The sequence below is a fragment of the Macrotis lagotis genome, chromosome 1, assembly GCF_037893015.1.
Source record: "Macrotis lagotis isolate mMagLag1 chromosome 1, bilby.v1.9.chrom.fasta, whole genome shotgun sequence".
NCBI lineage: Eukaryota > Metazoa > Chordata > Mammalia > Peramelemorphia > Peramelidae > Macrotis > Macrotis lagotis.
In genome coordinates this window covers 835,692,667-835,702,465 of record NC_133658.1, presented here as the reverse complement: position 1 = coordinate 835,702,465, position 9,799 = coordinate 835,692,667, and the positions used below count along the sequence as shown (strand labels likewise).

General features: G+C 38.6%; 1 pseudogene; it reads left to right on the top strand.

Moving 5' to 3' along the window:
• The first annotated feature begins 7,484 nt into the window (after positions 1-7,484).
• LOC141508572 (ADP/ATP translocase 3-like) lies at positions 7,485-8,831 on the top strand (annotated as a pseudogene).
• Positions 8,832-9,799: the final 968 nt, after the last annotated feature.

Genomic DNA, 9,799 nt, shown 5'->3' with positions numbered 1-9,799 from the left:
AACTCAAAATCTTACCAAAAAAATGAACGTCGGGGAGGCTAGGGGTTGCAATGGATAGAGCACGGACCCTGGAGTCAGGAGGACCTGAGTTATTAAGGACACTTATTACCTAGCTGTGACCTTAGGTAAATCACTTAACCCATTGCCTTGCAAAAAAACAAAAAAAAAAATCAATGTTGAACATTATCTTTACATGTAATTTTTAAAAAAAAACGCTTTGATCTCCCCTTCCCTCGAGCCCAGGCGCTGAGGGGCAACCAGTAGGCTTGGGGCAGTGCAGGCCCCAGCTTCAGGTGACAGCGGGAGAATCTTCGGACCCGCTTTAAGGCCTACTCCTGCCTTCCTTTTGGGTTCCACCCCCCAAAGTTCCCAACCCCAGCAAGCTGAGACTGGGAGACTCCGGACCCCTGTGCCCCCAGCTGTCTCCAGAAAGCCTTCCCCGTTTCCAGGAGACAGGAACCTCCTGCAAAGCAGGGCCAAGAAGGGGGGGCCCAAGGCCTAGCAGGTTCCCGTCTGCTGGGGCCCCTCTCTTCCCCAGCCCCAACTCCCCATCCCCGGGCCTCCCCATCTGCCAGGCCTGAAAACACCCCCTCTTGCTGGAGCTGCTAACTGAGGTCGCTCCCATTCTCCTCCACACATGCTTCTCTACAGCTGAGAGAGGACCCCGCCGCCCAGCAGTGCTCACCTCTGTTCCAGGATGCTCACTCCCGGTTGGGATCTCCACCATCTCCCTCCAGATTTGGGAAAAAAAGCTTTTATTCTAAACAGTGTCTCTCAAAGATCTGGAAATCAAGTAAATGTCCTTCCATTGGGGAATGGCTTAACAAACTGTGGTATATGTATGTCGTGGAACACTACTGTTCTATTAGAAACCAGGAGGGATGGGATTTCAGGGAAGCCTGGAGGGATTTACATGAACTGATGCTGAGTGAGATGAGCAGAACTAGAAGAACACTGTACACCCTGACAGCAACATGGGGGTGATGTTCAACCTTGATGGACTTGCTCATTCCATCAATGCAACAACCAGGGACAATTTGGGGCTGTCTGCAATGGAGAAAACCATCTGTATCCAGAGAAAGAACTGTGTAGTTGGAACAAAGACCAAGGACTATTACCTTTAATTTAGAAAAAAAAACTGGTACCTTATTGTCTGATCTTGCTATCTCTTATGCTTTACTTAAGGATATGATTTCTCTCTCATCACATTCAATTTGAATCAATGTATACCACGGAAACAATGTGAAGACTGACAAATTGCCTTCTGTTGCAGGAGGAGGGAAGTAAAATTAGGGGAAAAATTGTAAAACTCAAAATAAATAAAATCTTTAAGTACAAAAGAGTGCCTCTAAAGTCTTTTTGTTTGCTAAGGAAGTTGTCTTAAAAGTTCTTTTGGACTCAAAGCAATCACTGACATATAAAATGATCGTTGATGCCTTTTCATCTCTCACTCTTCCAACTGAACAATTTCTTTAAATAGGTTACATTGGAGTTATTTAAATTGCTTGCCATCCTTCTCCTTTATTGTTTTAACTTTGACAGTTGCTCCATGGATTGACATGCCCCTTTGACAATTGTTGGGAGCCAGGGTCTCTAAGCTGTTTGACACAGTTGCAGCAAGAAGATTCAAGGCAGTCACACTGCCTGATGGAACAATACTTCCTTCTTCAATATATATAGGGATTTCATGCATACCAATATTTATAAGTTTATTATTGATTACAGTATTTACTCATCCTAATAGTGTAATGACTATTAAGGAAGGATTTCAGAAAAATTCCTTGAATAAAACAGATTGTAAGCTCTGTCCAAACTTAACATGACTGCCTCTCCCTGAGACATACAAAAGGGTTCAACATTATGAAATCTCTGGAAAACCCAACACTGGGAATTCCAAGGAGATGTCAGAATATATACAGGGAAAACAGATACAAAATGGGTCAGATAGAATTCCAGGGAAATTTATAGTTTTGCCCCCCTTATCATACACAGGAATATATGAAAAAAATGGTGAGAAAATAGTTAGTACAGGTGACCGATATGTGAACTCCATCAGCCTTAGTTTCATGGGAAAGAATAAAAAAGTCACAGAAACTGTTTTCTACCAACAAGGCCTGAAAGAAAAATTGGTTATTTTCAGAGTTAACGGGGGGGCCAGGGGGGGGGCTAGGTGGCACAGTAGGTAAAGCACTGGCCCTGGAGTCAGGAGTACCTGGGTTCAAATCTGATCTCAGACATTTAATAATTACCTAGCTGTAAGCCACTTAACCCCATTTGCCTTGCAAAAACCTAAAAAAAAAAAAGTTAACTGATGGGTGGACAAGCATAAAGACCCTCACTATAGATTGTTAAGGAACTGTATTGAAAAACTTTACTTACACAGAAAATATAAAAAACTTTCCATTAAAAGAATTGCTTAATAACTTTAAATGAATCAATAATTATACAATGTAGTAATAAATAAGGTAACAGACAGGTTGAGGTCATCATGATCTGAGTAGGGATAAGAAATCAATTAACATGATTATTAATTAAACTTGTAATCACATGATTAAAAGTTGTAACCACATGAATTATATGATTGATGATGAAAATTGTACACTTTTGTAACCAAGGAAATGATCTTAGCTTGCTTGCTTGAAGCATACATGATTCTGAGACTATAAAAATAAATCCAAGCAGCTGACAGTCAGTCAACTTGCTCCTGCCTTTACCCCTGTGTTGACTCAACTCATTTCGTCGACTCTATCCCTCCTGCAGGGTTCCAAGGACCCCGAGGAGGCTGGACCCCCGCAGACAATGACTCCCAGATCAGTAACAAGGTGTTCCTAGTCAACTGTCCAAATGTAATTACTTTTTTTTTTGAGCCACTCCTCCGACTCGAATTTGGACTGCTTTAAAAATATTTGATCCTCACAACAACACTTTTACAGAAGTGCTATTATTATCCCCAGTTTACAAAAGTTAAGGGAACTGAGGCTAACAGTTTAAGTAAGTGACCAAGAATCATATAGTTAGGAAGTATCTGAGGTTCTCGACACAACCCCACAACAGGATGAGGTATTGGGTTTTTTTTTAACTGAACCAATGAATGTATCTTTCTGTTTCGTTTGGTTTCTGGGTTTCTATTTCAAAATGTCTACTCCAATCTGCTCTTTTCAGGAGCAATGTTAAAATCCTCTATTTCATGAAAGTTCCATTCCCCCCCCCCCATAGGACTAAATTTTTTTCTGCGTGGATTCTTCTTGGTTATAAGCCTTTATCTTTTCTTTTGGGAAATATTATTTTGCAAACCCTTGTTGCATTTTTGTGGCAGCTATCAAGTTTTATGTGATACTGACATATTGTAATTTGTCTCAAACATAGTGATGTCATTTTGGTCTTCTTTCATAATGAAGAACAAGTTGTGGCTAGGTGGTACAGTGGACAGAGCACCGGCCCTGGAGTCAGGAGTATCTGAGTTCAAATCGGACCTCAGACAATTAATAATTACCTAGCTGTGTGACCTTGGGTGAGCCACTTAACCCCGTTTGCCTTGCAAAAACCTAAAAAAAAAAGTAAAAACAAACCTGCCCCCCAAAAAACATAATGAAGGACAAGAATGAGCCAAGCAGCCAAGTAATCAACGAATACTGACAATAGCTTCTTAGACTACTTGTAATATTTTAAAAAAAAAATTTTTTTTAGGTTTTTGCAAGGCAAACGGGGTTAAGTGGCTCACCCAAGGCCACACAGCTAGGTAATTAGTGTCTGAGGCTGGATTTGAACTCAGGTACTCCTGACTCCAGGGCCAGTGCTCTATCCACTGTGCCACCTAGCAACCCCTGCTACCTAGCCGCCCCTTACTTGTAATATTTTGTCTTTGATCTAGAAACTCTAGATTTTAGTATTAATGTTCCTGGTAGCTTTCATTTTTTTTTTCAGGAGGTAACCAGTGGATTTTTCTAGTTTTGTTTTTTGGTTATTTTGGCTTGCATTCTAGTTCTCAAGAGTTCTAGGTGTTCCCCAATTGACAAATGGGCAAAGGATATGCAAAGGCAATTTACAGATGAGGAAATTAAAGCAATCCATAGTCACATGAAAAATTGCCCTAAATCATTACTTATTAGAGAAATGCAAATTAAAGTATCTCTGAGGTACCACCTCACACCTCTCAGACTGGCCAATATGAGCAGAAAGGACAATGATCAATGGTGGAAGGGATGTGGGAAATCTGGGACACTAATGTATTGTTGGTGGAGCTGTGAACTCATCCAACCTTTCTGGAGAGCAATTTGAAATTACACCCAAATTACACACAAAATTGTGCATACCCTTTGATTCAACAATACCACTACTGAGTCTATACCCTGAAGAGATGAGGAAAAAGGGTAAAAACATCACTTGTACAAAAATATTCATAGCAGCCCTGTGTGTGGTGGCAAAGAATTGGAAATCAAGTAAATATCCATCAATTGGGGAATGGCTTAACAAACTATGGTATATGTATGTGATGGAACACTAATGTTCTATTAGAAACCAGGAGGAAAGGGAATTCAGGGAAGCCTAGAGGGATTTGCATAAACTGATGCTGAGTGAGATGAGCAGAACCAGAAAAACATTGTACACCCTAACAGCAACATGGGGTTGATGATCAACCTTGATGGACTTGATCATTCCCTCACTGCAACAATCAGGGACAGTTTGGGGCTGACTGTGATGGAGAATACTGTCTGTACTCAGCAAAAGAATTGTGGAGTGTGAACAAAGACTATTACCTTCAATTTAGGAAAAAAAAAGTTATCTTATGTAATTTTGCTATCTCATACTTTATTTTTCATAAGGATATGATTTCTCTCTCATCATATTCAATTTGGATCAATATATACCTTGGAAACAATGGATAGACTGGCAAATTTCCTTCTGTGGGGGGTGGGGGAGGGAAGCAAGATTAGGGAAAAAATTGTAAAACTCAAAATAAAATCTTTGGGGGGAAAATAAATAAATAAACAAAAAAGAGTTCTAGATGGCTTAGCCATACCACAGCTAAAATTATATTATAAAGCATCAGTCATTAAAACTATCTGGTACTGTCTAAGAAATAGAATAGGTGGATCAATGGAATAGACTAGGTGCAAAATAGACAGCAGGAAATGATTATAGTAATCTGCTGTTTGATAAACCCAAAGAGTCCCGCTCCTGGGATAAGAACTCACTCTTCAATTAAAAACTGTTGAAAAAATTGGAAGATAGTATGGCAGAAACTTGGATTAGACCAACATCTCGTACCCTATACTAAGATAAGATCAAAATGGGTGTAGGATTTAGACATAAAAGACAATATTATAAGTAAACTAGAAGAACAAGGAATAGTTTACCTGTCAGATCTATGGAAAGGCGAGCAGTTTATGACCAAGGAAGAAATGGAGAACATCATTAAAAAAACAAACTGGATAATTTTGATTACTTTAAATTAAAAAGCTTTTGCACAAACAAAACCACTCTAACCAGGATCAAAAGAAATTAGTAAACTGGGAAATAATTTTTTACAAGTAGGGTTTCTGACAAAGGACTCATTTCTAAAATATACAGAGAACTGAGTCAAATTTATAATAAAAAAAAAGCCATTCCCCAGTTGACAAATGCTCAAAGAACATGCAAAGGCAATTTGCAGATTAGGAAATCAAAGCTATCCATAGTCATATGAAAAATTGCTCTAAATAATTTCTGATTAGAGAAATGTACATTAAAGCATATCTGGGGAACCAGCTCACACCTCTCAGACTGGCCTATATGACCAGAAAGGACACTGATGAGTGTTGGAAGGGATGTGGGAAATCTAGGACACTAATGCAATGTTGGTGGAGCTGTGAACTGACCCAACCCTTCTAGAGAGGATTTAGAATTATGCCCAAAGGGCAATAAAAATGTGCATACCCTTTGATCTAGCAATACCACTACTGGGTCTATACCCTGAAGAGATGATGAAAAAGGGTGAAAACATCACTTGTACAAAAATATTCATAGCAGCCCTATTTGTGGTGGCAAAGAATTAGAAATCAAGGGGGTACCCATCAATTGGGGAATGGCTGAACAAATTGTGGTATATGTACATTATGGAACACTATTGTTCCATTAGAAACCAGGAAAGACTTGCATGAACTGATGCTGAGTGAGATGAGCAGAACCAAAAGAACATTATACACCCTAACAGTAAATGGGGGTTTTTCCTACTTTAATGGACTTGCTCACTCTATCAGTGCAACAATTAGGGACTATTTTAGGGTATCTGTGATGGAGAATACCATCTGTATCCAGAGAAAGAACTGTGGAGTTTCAACAAAGACCAAAGATAATATATTACCTTCATTTAAAAAAAAAGTCCTATGTACTACATAATTATTTTATTTCTTCCTCAAGGATGTGTTCTTTCTCTGAACACATTCAATTTTGATCTATGATTAGCATGGAAACAATGTAAAGACTATCAGATTGCCTTCTGTGTGTGGGGGGAAAGAAAGTGGGGGGGAATTGTAAAATTCAAAACCTTACAAAAATGATAGGTAGAAACTACTATTGTATATAATTAGAAAACAAATGAAATATTTATATAATAAAGAATTTAAGCTTGAAAAAAAAGAGTTCTAGGCTATTTTCATTTCTGACTTCCTGAAATATCCAAACTTCTCTTTTCCAGATTTTCAGATACTCTGATAATTTTTAACAATCTTTCCTTAAGCTTTTCATAAGGTCAATTATCTTTATATTATGTTTCTTAGATTTTTAAGTTTAAATGTTGTTTTAATATTTTTATTGTCCCTTTGAGTCCCATTGTTTTCTATTTCAACAGTTCTAATTTTCAATACATTCAAGTTTTGGGGAAGGTAAAAAGAAGGCTTTGCAAGCAGCATTCAATAATGGCATATAAATTTACTATTTTGAAATGAATTGAAATCTGTAAGGAATATAAGATCTCACTGTCTTCATTTTTAGCTTATTAAGAAAAACATTTGATTCAGAATAGCAAAATGTTGCTTTAAAGAGTCCTTCCCAATGAAGTATCACCCATCTATACATCAAAAATCATTCAAGATTCTTTCAACAACCGAATAGAAATAATTACACTTATAAACATTAGGGAAAGCATAAAACAAGAAAATACTCTACAAAGGTGCTCACCACTGTGATCAAAGAGTTGTTCTGCATAGTCCATGATGAAGAGACTTTCTGTGTGATTGATAAATTCCTCCTAATGTTCCTCTTTATGAATGGCATTGTACTCATTGCCATAGTATGCCACAATACCTAGAATATTGCAAAGCTTCCTGGAAAAGTCCTGTATCTACTCAAAAGTGTTTAATCTGCCTTTCACATAAGAAAGAGCAAATGGCCTTTCGCTCCCAGCTGTAGCGAGTGGCTGTGCGGGCAGCACCAACTTCTCGGGCTTTCGGCCCTCTCTTGCCGGCTTTCTCCTCCTAACTCCAGCTCCTTCTCCCGCCGCAACCATGACAGAACAGGCCATCTCCTTCGCCAAGGACTTCTTGGATGGCTGCATCTCCAAGACCGCGGTGGCCCCCATCCAGAGAGTCAAGCTGCTGTTGCAGGTGCAGCATGCAAGTAAACAAATTGCTGCAGATAAGCAGTACAAAGGCTTTGTGGACTGTATAGTCAGAATTCCAAAGGAACAAGGGATGCTTTCTTTCTGGTGGGGCAACTTAACCAATGTCATCAGATATTTCCCCACCCAGGCCCTTAACTTTGCCTTTAAGGATAAGTATAAGCGGGTGTTTTTGGGAGGAGTGGACAAGCACACGCAATTTTGGAGGTATTTTGCTGGCAATCTTGCCTCTGGTGGTGCAGCTGGAGCCACTTCTCTCTGCTTTGTCTATCCCTTGGATTTTGCAAGAACCTGCTTGGCAGCTGATGTTGGGAAGTCTGGCACTGAAAGAGAATTCAAAGGCCTGGGAGACTGCCTTGTAAAAAATCAACAAGTCTGATGGAATTCATGGCTTGTATCAAGGTTTTAATGTCTCAGTTCAGGGTATCATTATTTATAGAGCAGCCTACTTTGGAATCTATGATACAGCAAAAGGTATGCTCCCAGATCTGAAGAACACTCACATTGTGATAAGTTGGATGATTGCACAGACAGTGACTGCTGTAGCGGGTGTGGTCTCCTTAGCCTTTTCATACCGTAAGGCGGCGAATGATGATGCAGTCTGGACGCAAAGGAGCTGATATCATGTACACTGGTACAATTGACTGCTGGAGGAAAATCGCTAAAGATGAAGGTGGCAAAGCTTTCTTCAAGGGTTCTTGGTCCAATGTTCTGAGAGGCATGGGTGGAGCTTTCGTGCTTGTCCTGTATGATGAATTGAAGAAAGTAATCTAAGAACATCCTAACTAAAAATGGAACCAGTAAATATAGATCATGTAGAATACTTAACCATATTTAGCATTTTTGGACCATTGACCTTCAAGAAATTCCTGTTGTCTTTTTATTCAGGCCAGATCATATTTGTAGAAGAGCCAAGAACAGCTCTTAGAAAAAGGGACTCATTTATTGTGACCCATTATTCATACAGTGGAACTGATGATGATTCTACATATTGATTCTATTGGTTTTTGGGAAAATAACAGTTACTGTGGGTCCAAGAAAGCAGATCAACTTAGACCATCTAGTTTAAATGCTCTTTTGTAGGACCATAAATTTGTGTTTAAGTATTTATTTAAAAAAAATCACATCTCCCATTTGTACTTAAGCACTATATATATACTATTTTGCACAGCTGACTATTTGGCAGTTATGATGATCTGTGTTGGGCATTCTGCTGTAAAACAATAAATACACAGAAGACTAAAAAAAAAAAAGAGCAAATGATTTTAAAAAAATGAATACCTAAAATAAAATAATTGCAGACAAAATAAAGATAGCAAATGAATGGTTATTTACATTTAAATGGAAAACCTATGGAACTTATCTAAGAATATGTATATCTAATCAGATAATCAGATAATAAATTGATCCTTGAATTAAAGAGGATGTGAGGAGAGTTGGATAAGTTGCCTATGGAAAATTACAAATGAACACAACCTTTCCATGGAATCAAAGGCATATCTTTTTAATGCAACATTGCTGAATGACATCAAAACAACCTCTGAAGAATTAAAAATTAGCTATTATATAGAGGACAATGGAGAGATGCATGGTAGATGTGATCAGGCTGTAACATAGTCAAAGACTTTGACAAAGAACAGAAATAAAAATTTTAACCAAGGAAATATATGATGGGAAGGGAAAATAGATGGGTCATGCAACAAGAGGTGAGGAATAACAGACCTTAGATTGCTCCCTGCACAACTTCTGCATAGCAGGAAAAAAGGAAAGCCTCCAGCATCTTGGGTGGACCCTCTGTGACAAATTCATGGAAATATATGAATGAAACAAATGTTGGATAAATTGGTTGTGATCTGTATCCCTAGAGGGAACTCACATTCTTTCAAATAACATGTGAGAAGTAGCGTGGCATAGTAGAATCAAAACCTAGTTTCAAGACTTGCTTCTCTTCTTCCACTTAACCCCATTGCCTTGCAAAAAAAAAAAGAACATGGGCAAGTCATTTAATAACTAGGGGATGTTTTCCATATTCAGAGTTCACCATGTGATTAAAATTACAGACCTAGACCAAAAGCAAAATCATAGCCTTGACTTTTTAAAAAACCTGTTGAACATTCAATTTTGATCAATGCACAGCATGGAAGCAAGGTAAAGATTATCAGATTGCATTCTGTGGAGGGGAAAGGGGAGGGAAGGGTGGGT